Source organism: Bombina bombina, chromosome 5 (assembly GCF_027579735.1).
Source record: "Bombina bombina isolate aBomBom1 chromosome 5, aBomBom1.pri, whole genome shotgun sequence".
NCBI classification, from domain to species: Eukaryota; Metazoa; Chordata; class Amphibia; order Anura; family Bombinatoridae; genus Bombina; species Bombina bombina.
Genome location: NC_069503.1, coordinates 925,159,160 through 925,170,547, shown reverse-complemented (window position 1 = coordinate 925,170,547; position 11,388 = coordinate 925,159,160).

The window sequence follows — 11,388 nt, the reverse complement described above, 5'->3', positions numbered from 1 at the left end:
TGTACTCTCTACCACCCGTCAACCGCGTGGTGAGAAACACTACCTCTTGCGGGCCTATATTTATTCTCGGATTAACTACACGCTTAATCCAATAAAATATCTTGTTCCAAAATTGCATAATTTTAGGGCAGGACCATAGGCAATGCATAATATCGGCATTTTCTATACTACATTTTGTGCACTGATGGGCTTTTTTATACCACATGGTCATTTTGTTTGGAGTAATATATACATTATATAGCAACTTCAACTGGGATTCACGCCATGCTGTCGGGACCCAAGAGTCATTAATTATTGTCAGGCAATTCTGCACATCTATAACAAGAATCTCTGGGAAGTATCTTAGCCATATCGAGCTATTGAGAAACTTCCCGCTTGATAGATTTTGATCCCGATTGCTAACGGGCCCGTATTCCAATGAGACTTGAATTCTGTTTGGATAGAAGTTAAATAATGCCGTATTTGGAGATAGGCAAAAAACTCCTTATTCTGTATTCCATATTTAAATCTAAGAGTGTCAAATGTATCAATTACTCCAGGTTCCACCATTAACTGCCTAACATATCTTAAGCCTCTCTCTCGCCAGCCCTGAAAAACTTGAGACTGGTACCCCGGTTGAAATCCCGGGTTTCCTTGAATTGTTAAGAATTCAGTCGCAAATGGAACAACCTTAATTTCCAGGCAGAATTTTTGCCACACCTTGATAACATTTTTAAACGTTATCAGATTGTCAATGTTACAGGGGAGGTTTCTAATTGGGCAATGTAGTATGGCTTTCAAGTCAAATGGAGCAACAATACTGGATTCACACTGATATAGGGTAACATATTCCTTTTCAGTAATCCAGTCAATAGCATATTTTAATATTGTAACCCAGTTATAGTATTTAATATTAGGAAACAATAGGCCAGCGGCCATATTATCATTCATTAATCTTTTTAACGCCATCCGTGGTTTCCTCCCCTTCCAAATAAACTTAGAACACATCTGATTGAATCTGTCAATATCTCTACTTTTAAGTAGAACTGGAATATTCTGTAACAGATACAATAGCTTAGGAAACAGTATTGTCTTAATTAACATTATACGTGGTATAAGTGAAATCGGAAGATTCATCCAGTTATCTAATTGTTTCTGTATTTCCTGCAAACAAGATGGAAAATTTAAGGTATACCACTCTAACGGGTTATCACTAAGAACTATACCTAAATAATTTATATGCTTGGTTTCTTTAAAAGGGTGCCTCACATTCCCTTTTAGTGGTCTCCTTATCCACAATAACTCAGATTTACTTGAATTGATTTTATAGCCTGATATTGAGCCAAACAAATGCAATAATTTGAGCAATATCGGTAGATTAAGCTCCACGTTATTTAAAAAGAGCAGTAGATCGTCTGCGTATAGTGAAAGAATGAACTTATGCCCCCTAATAGTAATACCCTCTAGATGATCGCGCAACAATATAGCCAATGGTTCAAGTGATATATTAAAGAGGAGGGGAGATAAAGGACACCCCTGCCTTGTACCTCTATAGAGAGAAAAAAAATCTGTAGTTACATTATTTGCAATAATGGAGGAAACCGGATTACTGTATATCAATTTAATGAAATTAGCAAAATTGCCACTAAATCCAAACTTATCTATCGCCATGAAGAGATGACCCCAATCTATATAATCAAAAGTTTTCTCCGCATCCAACGCCACCACTGCGGCGCTCAAACTGTCCGCGGTTTTCTCTGATAGATTGTTCCAAAAATAATCCAATATCAACATGGTTTTACGAATACTTTTTACTGGGTTTCTCCCCTGCATAAAACCGACTTGGTTCTCGTGTATAATATTTCTAAGAACAGGTTGTAATCGCATAGCAACAATCGATGTCAATAACTTATAGTCTACATTTAATAATGATATAGGCCTATATGATTCAACTCTCTCTGGGTCCTTGTTTTTCTTTAAAATAAGTGATATATTAGATGCTGTAAAATACCGAGAGCAACTTAAATGCGAGCCATAGTAGCTATTGAATAACTTATATAAGATTGGGGTCACCTCCTCCTGTAACATTCTATAGAACTCTATCAGGAGGCAGTCAGGCCCAGCAGCTTTATTAAGCTTAGCTTGTTTAATTGCTGTATTTATTTCTTGTAATGTAATTGGCAAGTTCAAATCTCGTTCTTCCTCTAACGAAATTCTTGGGAGTTTTACCCTAGAACAGAATACCTCTCTATCTACCTGATTAGGAGGATCTGACCTGTAGATTCCTTGAAAGTATTTAAAGAATACCTTCTTTATTTCTTCTGTCTGTGTATACCTACTACTGCTCTGTCTAATTGCGGTAATCTGGTTGCTGTCTTTAGGTTTAGCTATTCTAGCCAAATATTTTGCAGCCCGGCCAGTAAATCCTCTGTATAACGCTTTCTGCTTTAGACCTTCTTGCATGGCTTTCTGTTTTAAAAAGATGTTCCACTGGGATTTAGCCTCAGCATATCTCTTCCAATTATCATTGGTTCTAAAGGCTATGTATGTGTTGTAACAGTTCCTAACTGTGTTTGAAAGTTGTAGTCCTGTCTGTTAGTTTTTTTTTTTTAATGAACCTAAATAAACTTTAATGTGCCCTCTAAGAACAGCCTTTGCTGCCTCCCAGTAGATTTCAGTCTTCTCCAGATAATTCTCATTAAAACTATGATACTCAATCCATTTATTTCTGAGGAAATTCTGAAATCCACTGTTTGTTGCAAGATATTTGGGGAAAAACAAATTATTATTATTATTCGCCTTTTTAAATGCGTTACAACCAAACTCCAGAGAGATAATGGCATGATCTGACAGCACAATATCTTTAATGTCAGTTTTACAATCAGAGCCAAGCAAATTCTCTGCAATTAGGAACATATCGATTCTAGAAAGTCTTTGAAAACTTGATGATGCTCAAGTATATGCCTTAGTGTCTGGATGATGGATTCTCCAGATATCCCAAACCCCTAGTTGGGCACATAATTTTTGGAATATACGTGTTTTCTTATCCCCCTTATACAATTCCTTCTTCCCAATTCTATCTAGATTAGGTAGGGGTGTTAGGTTGAAAATCTATTATTAAGTTCTGCCCTATATATCCCAGTAACTTGTTTATTAAGCCATTCCAGAAATATGTGTTGGGCCCATATACATTACAAATTATAAAACAAGTTGTATTAATTTTTATCTGCATAATTTGAAATCTGCCTCCAGGATCTGTGCCAATTATTTCATACCTTATTTTTTTATTAATCAAAATTGCTAATCCTTTCTTCCTGCCCTCCCCCGCTAATGCAACAATTTCTCCCACCCATTTTGTTTTTAACTTCATGATCTCAGACTCTTTAGGTGAAGTTCCTGCAACATTACTAAATCAGGTTTATATGCCCCAAGCTGTCTAATGATGGCTTTTCTCTTAATTGGTGAGGTTATCCCACCTACGTTCCATGAGAGGAAATTTAAGGGGCTCATATCTACCTTCATTCCTTTAAGTGTAGAGTTAAACTATATGACTCCATTCTGAGAAAGGAAAGGAGGGGAGAGAAAAAAAAAAAAAAAGGGGAGAGATCAACATCTACACACCGACGGGGAACACAACCATACAACCATACACTCACTAATCTACATACAATCAACACAGTCATATCGAAACCTAACTACCTGTCCATAATAAATTTTGATTTATTATATTTATTGTATACCCTGGTCCTTGCAGAAGGCCTGCGCTTCTTTATAATTGTTCAATACCTTCTGAGTTCCATCTATAGATAACACCAGCTTAGCCGGGTATAACATCCTGACGTTATAGTTTACATTTAAAAGTTTAGAGCAGAATGGAGACATCTCTTTGCGCCTTGCTACGGTCTCACTAGAGAAATCCTGAAAAATTAAAATCTTATGCTGATCTATCACAAGTGGATACATTTTCCTATATTGATGTAAGAAAGTTACTTTATCTTGAAAATTTAAAAACTTCAATACAATAGGTCTACTAGTATTATGATCTTTTCTCACTGGACATACTGCTCCTATGTATCCTTTCTATAAGTACTGGCGTAACTGAATTAATTCCAAGACTCTGCGATAATGTGACCGTAGCAAAATACATTAAATCCTGGTAAGTGTCATCTTCTGGAAGACCGATAATTCTAAGATTGTTGCGCCTGGATCGGTCTTCCAGATCCTCAACTCTGGCTTGCAACTTATCAAGACACGCCATATAATCAATAGTGATAGGTTCAGCTGTATTAAGTTTATCCTCTATGTCTGAGATCCTTGTCTCTACCTCTGTTAATCTTGTAGAAAAATGCCTTATTTCTGCCGTAAGACTACAAATATCATTTTTAATATCTGATTTCATACTATCCAATTGTGGTGTAATGGACTTAGTGATTTGAAGAACCAGTTCCTGCATGTCAATATGTGTCTCACTCTGGATTTGTGATGAGTCTAATGTCTGATCGGTGCGTTTAGCCATTTTATTTTCCTTCTGTTTAGCAGGCATAATAGGAGAAGGATTCCGAGTTGTAAGTATGAATTTATCCATATATACAAAATCTAATCAAGCCCACTACTATTATTAGGCCACTCAAAGTGACTGTGCCACACAATTTACGGGACTATTGAATTTGTGTGTTGTATAGAAGTGCTTGGAAAAGTCCAGGGGATGTGAAAATATGTTTACAAAAGGGAAAAATAGGCAATACGTGCTTGTGCTACTGAGCCAAGAAAGGCTGATCAATATCTACATGCAACAGTGGCCTGAATGGGGAATTACCAGGTTCTGAAATACTTAGGACCTTTTTAGAAATTTTAAGTTATTCTAAATCCCACTTAAAAAACCACTAACTGTTAAGTATATTACCAATATAGGAGGTATGAGTTTAAAAGTGATTACTCTCTCAAAGCATATTTACACAACCAAGTTTCAGCATTTTGTACCAAATAATACCTATTGCTAGTCTGTGCCGTATAATTACTCTAAAGGTTTGTCTTGGCAGGTTAACTTTCTACCCACATTTTTACTTGTATCTGCTAAGTTTTATACAATAATGAGAAAATCTTACAGCCTGAGTAATATTTCTAGTACCCACACTAAGGGCTTCCTTCTAGCATTTAGAGACCAAGCAATTTAACCAGTATAATTTGACTAAGAATCACAATCCAGAGGACTGACAACCTTATTTGTCAGCCTAAAAATGCACTCTCAGGCAATGCAATATCTCATTCAACCAAAATTTACAGTATGATCCAATATTCTTATCCTTAAACACAATATTATCCTGCCTAAACCATGATGCACACAATAAATTGTATCTATAAGAAAAACATTACCCCCTTATACTAGCATATGTATAAATATCCAATAGTAACTTCATTTAAAGTGTCCAGAGGGAACCATGCAATGCTCATTGTCCATACACATAACCAATTTACTGAGATTTATTGCAAGATAAATATTTAAATGTCCAGATGTCCAAGTGATTATTTAGATGTGTTTGTAACTACAAGGAGCCACCTTCAGAGAATATGTCCAAGGTATATAGGATAAGTTTCCTATCAATACAGCATAAATTAGACCCCTTCAATTATGACTAGCATATACAGCCAGTACATAGGGATTTTACCCAACACGTGTGTCCCCTACTCCATGGCCTAGAGAGGGCCAGGCATCCCCCCTTCCACTGGTCGTACTTTCACAAGTCATATTTAAGTTTCGGCAGGGATACTGATAAACAGTGGCAAAGTACCTTAATTGTGGAGAGGGGGTCACTCCGGTGCTCTTTTGTCAGGCCTTCCTGTACCCACACTGTATCCTTATGCGAATCCTTATGTGAATCCGTTCGTGGGGCCAAGCTTGGCGTGCCCCCAGCCGTCTTCCGTTTGATGCTCCAGGCCCACTGTCAGCTCTCTATGGAATGCACCTCTCTGCAGGAACTATGCTTCACGCTACCGTCGTAGCGCTACAGAACATCTGTATTCATCCGCCGTACCACCACCGGTTCTGTACCTGACGCCTCGGTCTATACGCTCACCAGGGAGCCACCAGGCATCTCGCGACCTCCGATACTCCGGTAGACACAGGACACATCAGCAGGCAGGTATGTCTTTCACCTGCTTTCTCCTCCCAGCGTTAGGGCCAAATTTTTGTTATAGGGGTACAGTCTCTGCAGCGGACACTTTTTCTTGAGGGCCTAATTCCCATCAGGCGGGCCAGCATGATATTCCTTCTGCTTCTTGTACCCCCGCATGACAAGGGCTTCACCTCCGTAAGTTCACCAGGAAACTATCCGGCCTCTCGTCTCCACCTAGGTTTCACCACTCAAGTCAGGACAGTAAACTTTCCATAGGGGGGCTTTATTTATCGACAGGACAGGCCACTGCCAGGCCTGAGAATCTTCTTTTACAAAGAATCAAGTCTCTGAACAGGTAGTCAAGTGTTATTTGCAACAATTTGCAATAACTAAAACAAGCACCGCTACAGTATAATTACTCCAGTCAGAGCACAAGATAATGAGATTGTAGTAGGTTGCTTCTGCCACGAAGCATACGAAATGGCGATTAGCAGACTTCCACTTCATGGATCCCAGGATCCTATGCCCAGGCCAGTGGAAGATCCACGGCCAAGGGTCAGTTGAAGGCGGGAGTGGTTGGTTCAAGCTGTAAGCAGGAGCAGCCCAGCGTGCAGCACCTTGCTTGCTCCTCCCTCAAACGGAAGTCCGGGTGTGGTGCTCCAGCCTTTTCTAGTGCGCTTCTCTATTTAATTGTTTTTAATTTAGTTAGGGACAGTCTAGTCCCAAAAAAACTTTCATGATTCAGATAGGGCATGTAATTTTAAACAATTTTCCAATTTACTTTTATCACCAATTTTTCATTGTTCTTGGTATTCTTAGTTGAAAGCTTAACTTAGGAGGTTCATATGCTAATTTCTTAGACCTTGAAGACCGCCTCTTAAGAATGCATTTTAACAGGTTTTTCACCACTAGAAGGTGTTAGTTGATGTCTTTCATATAGATAACACTGTGCTTGTGTACGTGAAGTTACATGCAATTTCAACCAACTTTTAAATCTACATCTATTATCTAATTTGCTTGATTCTCTTTTTATCCTTTGTTGAAAGCATATATAAATAGGCTCAGTAGCTGGTGGTTGCACATAGATGACTTGTGTGATTGGCTCACCCATGTGTATTGCTATTTCTTCAACAAAGAATATCTAACAAATGAAGCAAATTAGATAATAGAAGTATATTGAAATGTTGTTTAAAATCGTATTCTCTATCTGAATCATGAAAGCACAAAATGTGGGTTTCATGTCCTTTTAACAAATATTATACAGATCATTAAGAATAACAGTTATTTTCTTACATAGTGCCCGATTTTCTATATTACTTACTACATTTAGCTAGATTTACTAACCCCCAGACAGACATTGCACATGAGCTGGGGCTGTCAATGTCCCCGGTTGGGAATTGAGGAACGGCACTTTACAGTTGGCACAGTGGGTTAAGAAGCAGCGGTTTGATGACGTAAAACTAAAATCCCCTTTAACTCATGTAAACCTGCAGCTGAAGGTGCTCAAAGCTGCTATTGCAGCTTCTTAAATGCGGCCATTGTGTGGATGATGATAATGTGATGTCTACACACTTAGGGCTAGTTTACAAGTGGTGCATTATTGTTAGCACGAGGGGCGCAAATGCGATCACAAAATTGCAGTGTTTTTGGAGCTCGAATCCACATTACAAGTGACACAATGTTTAAATTACCGCAAATTAATTTGCACGAACACACAGTAATTTACGCTCCCCATATTTTTTATGGACGGCATTAAGCATCAATGTGCTCTCGTATTGCAAATTGAAAGAAAATGCGATTGCTCAAGCGCAATTGCACTTTAAACTTTTTTACGTGACTTGAAAAGCCGGAGGAAAAAGTTTCATCAAACTGTACTAAATACACACTTCCTCACAAACTACCACCTTTCAATATTAACCATTAAACTGAGACTCCTTCCATTGTAAACTACCCCCTTTTTTATGCAAAAGAGCTTTATCATTTTAGGGCAATGCCCTTCAAAATGCCCTTATCAGGGGTGAGGAGTTATTTTGCTTTCAGGATAGGTTTTTGTTCTTCAAAAGAGCTATTAACTTCAACTAGGGCACTGCTCGACAAATGCCCTTTTCAGGGAAAATTTTAGAGTAGGTTTTAGTGTTAGTTTAGGAGTTTTTTTAGTGGTGGTTTATTTTTTAAGGGGACTTTAAGCATAGGTCTTACTGGTTGGGGTTATTTATTTTTGGTAATTTTTATTTTTATTTTCTGCAATGGTAGTTTTTTTATTTTCTGTAGTGGTAGTTTTTTTATTTTCTGTAGTGGTAGTTTATTTTTATTTGTAACTTAGGGGGTTTTAGGTTAGGGCTGTTGGGGTGGGTTAGCTGTTAGGAGTAACTTTGCAATGGGGGGGGTATGTTGCAGACCGGTTTAGGGGTTAATAGTGTAGCTGGGTGTTTTGCAGTGGACTATGTGGTGGTTAGTGGTTTAATAGTGTAGCGGGCTGTTTTAGGTAGGCTATGTGGTGGCTAGGGGTTTAATAGTGTAGCGGGCTGTTTGGCGGTGGGCTATGTGGTGGTTAGGGGGTTAATACTTAGTGGGCTGTTTTGCTGTGGTTATGTGGTAGTTAGGGGGTTAATAGTGTAGTGGGGTAATTTGTAGTAAGGGTTGTGGTGGTTTAGGGGTTATTAGAGTAGAGGGCTTATTGCGATGTGGGTTAGCGAGCAAGTATGGGTGTTAATATGAGCTAAACCATACTCTAACAAAAGCCTCCATTTAGCTTAATTGACGTGCTAGCGGGAGCGCAAAATAGCACTCCACTCATAATCTAGCCCTTAAAGGGTTAATCTGGCGAAGCTTTGGAAAAACTCACATTAAAATTTAGGAAAAGGGGTAAACTAAGTAATAAAAGTGTAGTGCAATGGTTTTTTTTTTGTTTTTGTTTTTTTTAACTACACATTAATTCTTTAAGGACTCCTAGATTCCACCTAGATAATAACTCTCAAATACATTTAAATTTCAGCACATACATGTCTGGTTTAGTAATGATGTTAATAAAAAAAGTGAGAGTGAGAATATAAAAAACTGGTCAGGAAATTTGTGTGAGAGATCAAAAGAAAATACAATTCTAACCTAGATCAATAGCATTCTCCACTAATGGTAAATAATAAACCCCTAATCCGCCATTAACCCACATCGTAATAAACCTAATAAAACTATTAACCCCTAATCCGCCATTAACCCACAATGCAATAATCGTTGTGATCCTGATTTGAATAGGATTACAGTAGCTCTTATACTATTGGTTGATTTGAATTTGAAGAAACAAATCAGCCAATAGGAATGCAAGGTACGCTATATTTAAACACGCACCTTGAATTCACTATTCAGTTTACGGCGGCAATCGTACAAAGAGGATCCTCCGCGCTCCATGGCTCCGCGGTCGCCGGTCCTGCTCTGCGCTCATCTCTGCTCCGTGCCGGCTTGGTCCTGGATGAAGAAGGAAGTGGTCCCCGCTTGGAAGAAGATGTTGGCCGCTTGAAAGAAGACTTCACCGCCTGGAACAGGACCTTCTCCACTGGACTTCAGGAACAGTGAGTACCTATTTGGGGGTTAGAGTTAGGATTTTCTCCAACATAGGTGTGTCCGGTCCACGGCGTCATCCTTACTTGTGGGATATTCTCTTCCCCAACAGGAAATGGCAAAGAGCCCAGCAAAGCTGGTCACATGATCCCTCCTAGGCTCCGCCTTCCCCAGTCATTCTCTTTGCCGTTGTACAGGCAACATCTCCACGGAGATGGCTTAGAGTTTTTTAGTGTTTAACTGTAGTTTTTATTATTCAATCAAGAGTTTGTTATTTTAAAATAGTGCTGGTATGTACTATTTACTCTGAAACAGAAAAGAGATGAAGATTTCTGTTTGAAAGAGGAAAATGATTTTAGCAACCGTTACTAAAATCGATGGCTGTTTCCACACAGGACTGTTGAGAGGAATTAACTTCAGTTGGGGGAACAGTGAGCAGACTTTTGCTGCTTGAGGTATGACACATTCTAACAAGACGATGTAATGCTGGAAGCTGTCATTTTCCCTATGGGATCCGGTAAGCCATTTTTATTACAGAAAGAAAAAAAGGGCTTCACAAGGGCTTTTTAAGACTGTAGACATTTTCTGGGCTAAATCGATTTATATATAAACATATTTTATACTCCATAGCCTTGAGGAATTATTTTAATCTTGGGAATTATGTAAAATAACCGGCAGGCACTGTATTGGACACCTTATTCTCTAGGGGCTTTCCCTAATCATAGGCAGAGTCTCATTTTCGCGCCTCTATTGCGCACTTGTTTTTGAGAAGCATGACATGCAGATGCATGTGTGAGGAGCTCTGATACATAGAAAAGACTTTCTGAAGGCGTCATTTGGTATCGTATTCCCCTTTGGGCTTGGTTGGGTCTCAGCAAAGCAGATACCAGGGACTGTAAAGGGGTTAAATATAAAAACGGCTCCGGTTCCGTTATTTTAAGGGTTAAAGCTTCCAAATTTGGTGTGCAATACTTTTAAGGCTTTAAGACACTGTGGTGAAATTTTGGTGAATTTTGAACAATTCCTTCATACTTTTTCGCAATTGCAGTAATAAAGTGTGTTCAGTTTAAAATTTAAAGTGACAGTAACGGTTTATTTTAAAACGTTTTTTGTACTTTGTTATCAAGTTTTTGCCTGTTTAACATGTCTGAACTACCAGATAGACTGTGTTCTGAATGTGGGGAAGCCAAGGTTCCTTCTCATTTAAATAGATGTGATTTATGTGACACAAAATTTAGAGAAAATGATGCCCAAGATGATTCCTCAAGTGAGGGGAGTAAGCATGGTACTGCATCATCCCCTCCTTCGTCTACACCAGTCTTGCCCACACAGGAGGCCCCTAGTACATCTAGCGCGCCAATAATCCTTACTATGCAACAATTAACGGCTGTAATGGATAATTCTATCAAAAACATTTTAGCCAAAATGCCCACTTATCAGCGAAAGCGCGACTGCTCTGTTTTAGAAAATACTGAAGAGCATGAGGACGCTGATGATATTGGTTCTGAAGGGCCCCTACACCAGTCTGAGGGGGCCAGGGAGGTTTTGTCTGAGGGAGAAATTTCAGATTCAGGGAAAATTTCTCAACAAGCTGAACCTGATGTGATTACATTTAAATTTAAATTGGAACATCTCCGCGCTCTGCTTAAGGAGGTGTTATCCACTCTGGATGATTGTGAGAATTTGGTCATTCCAGAGAAACTATGTAAAATGGACAAGTTCTTAGAGGACCCGGGGCCCC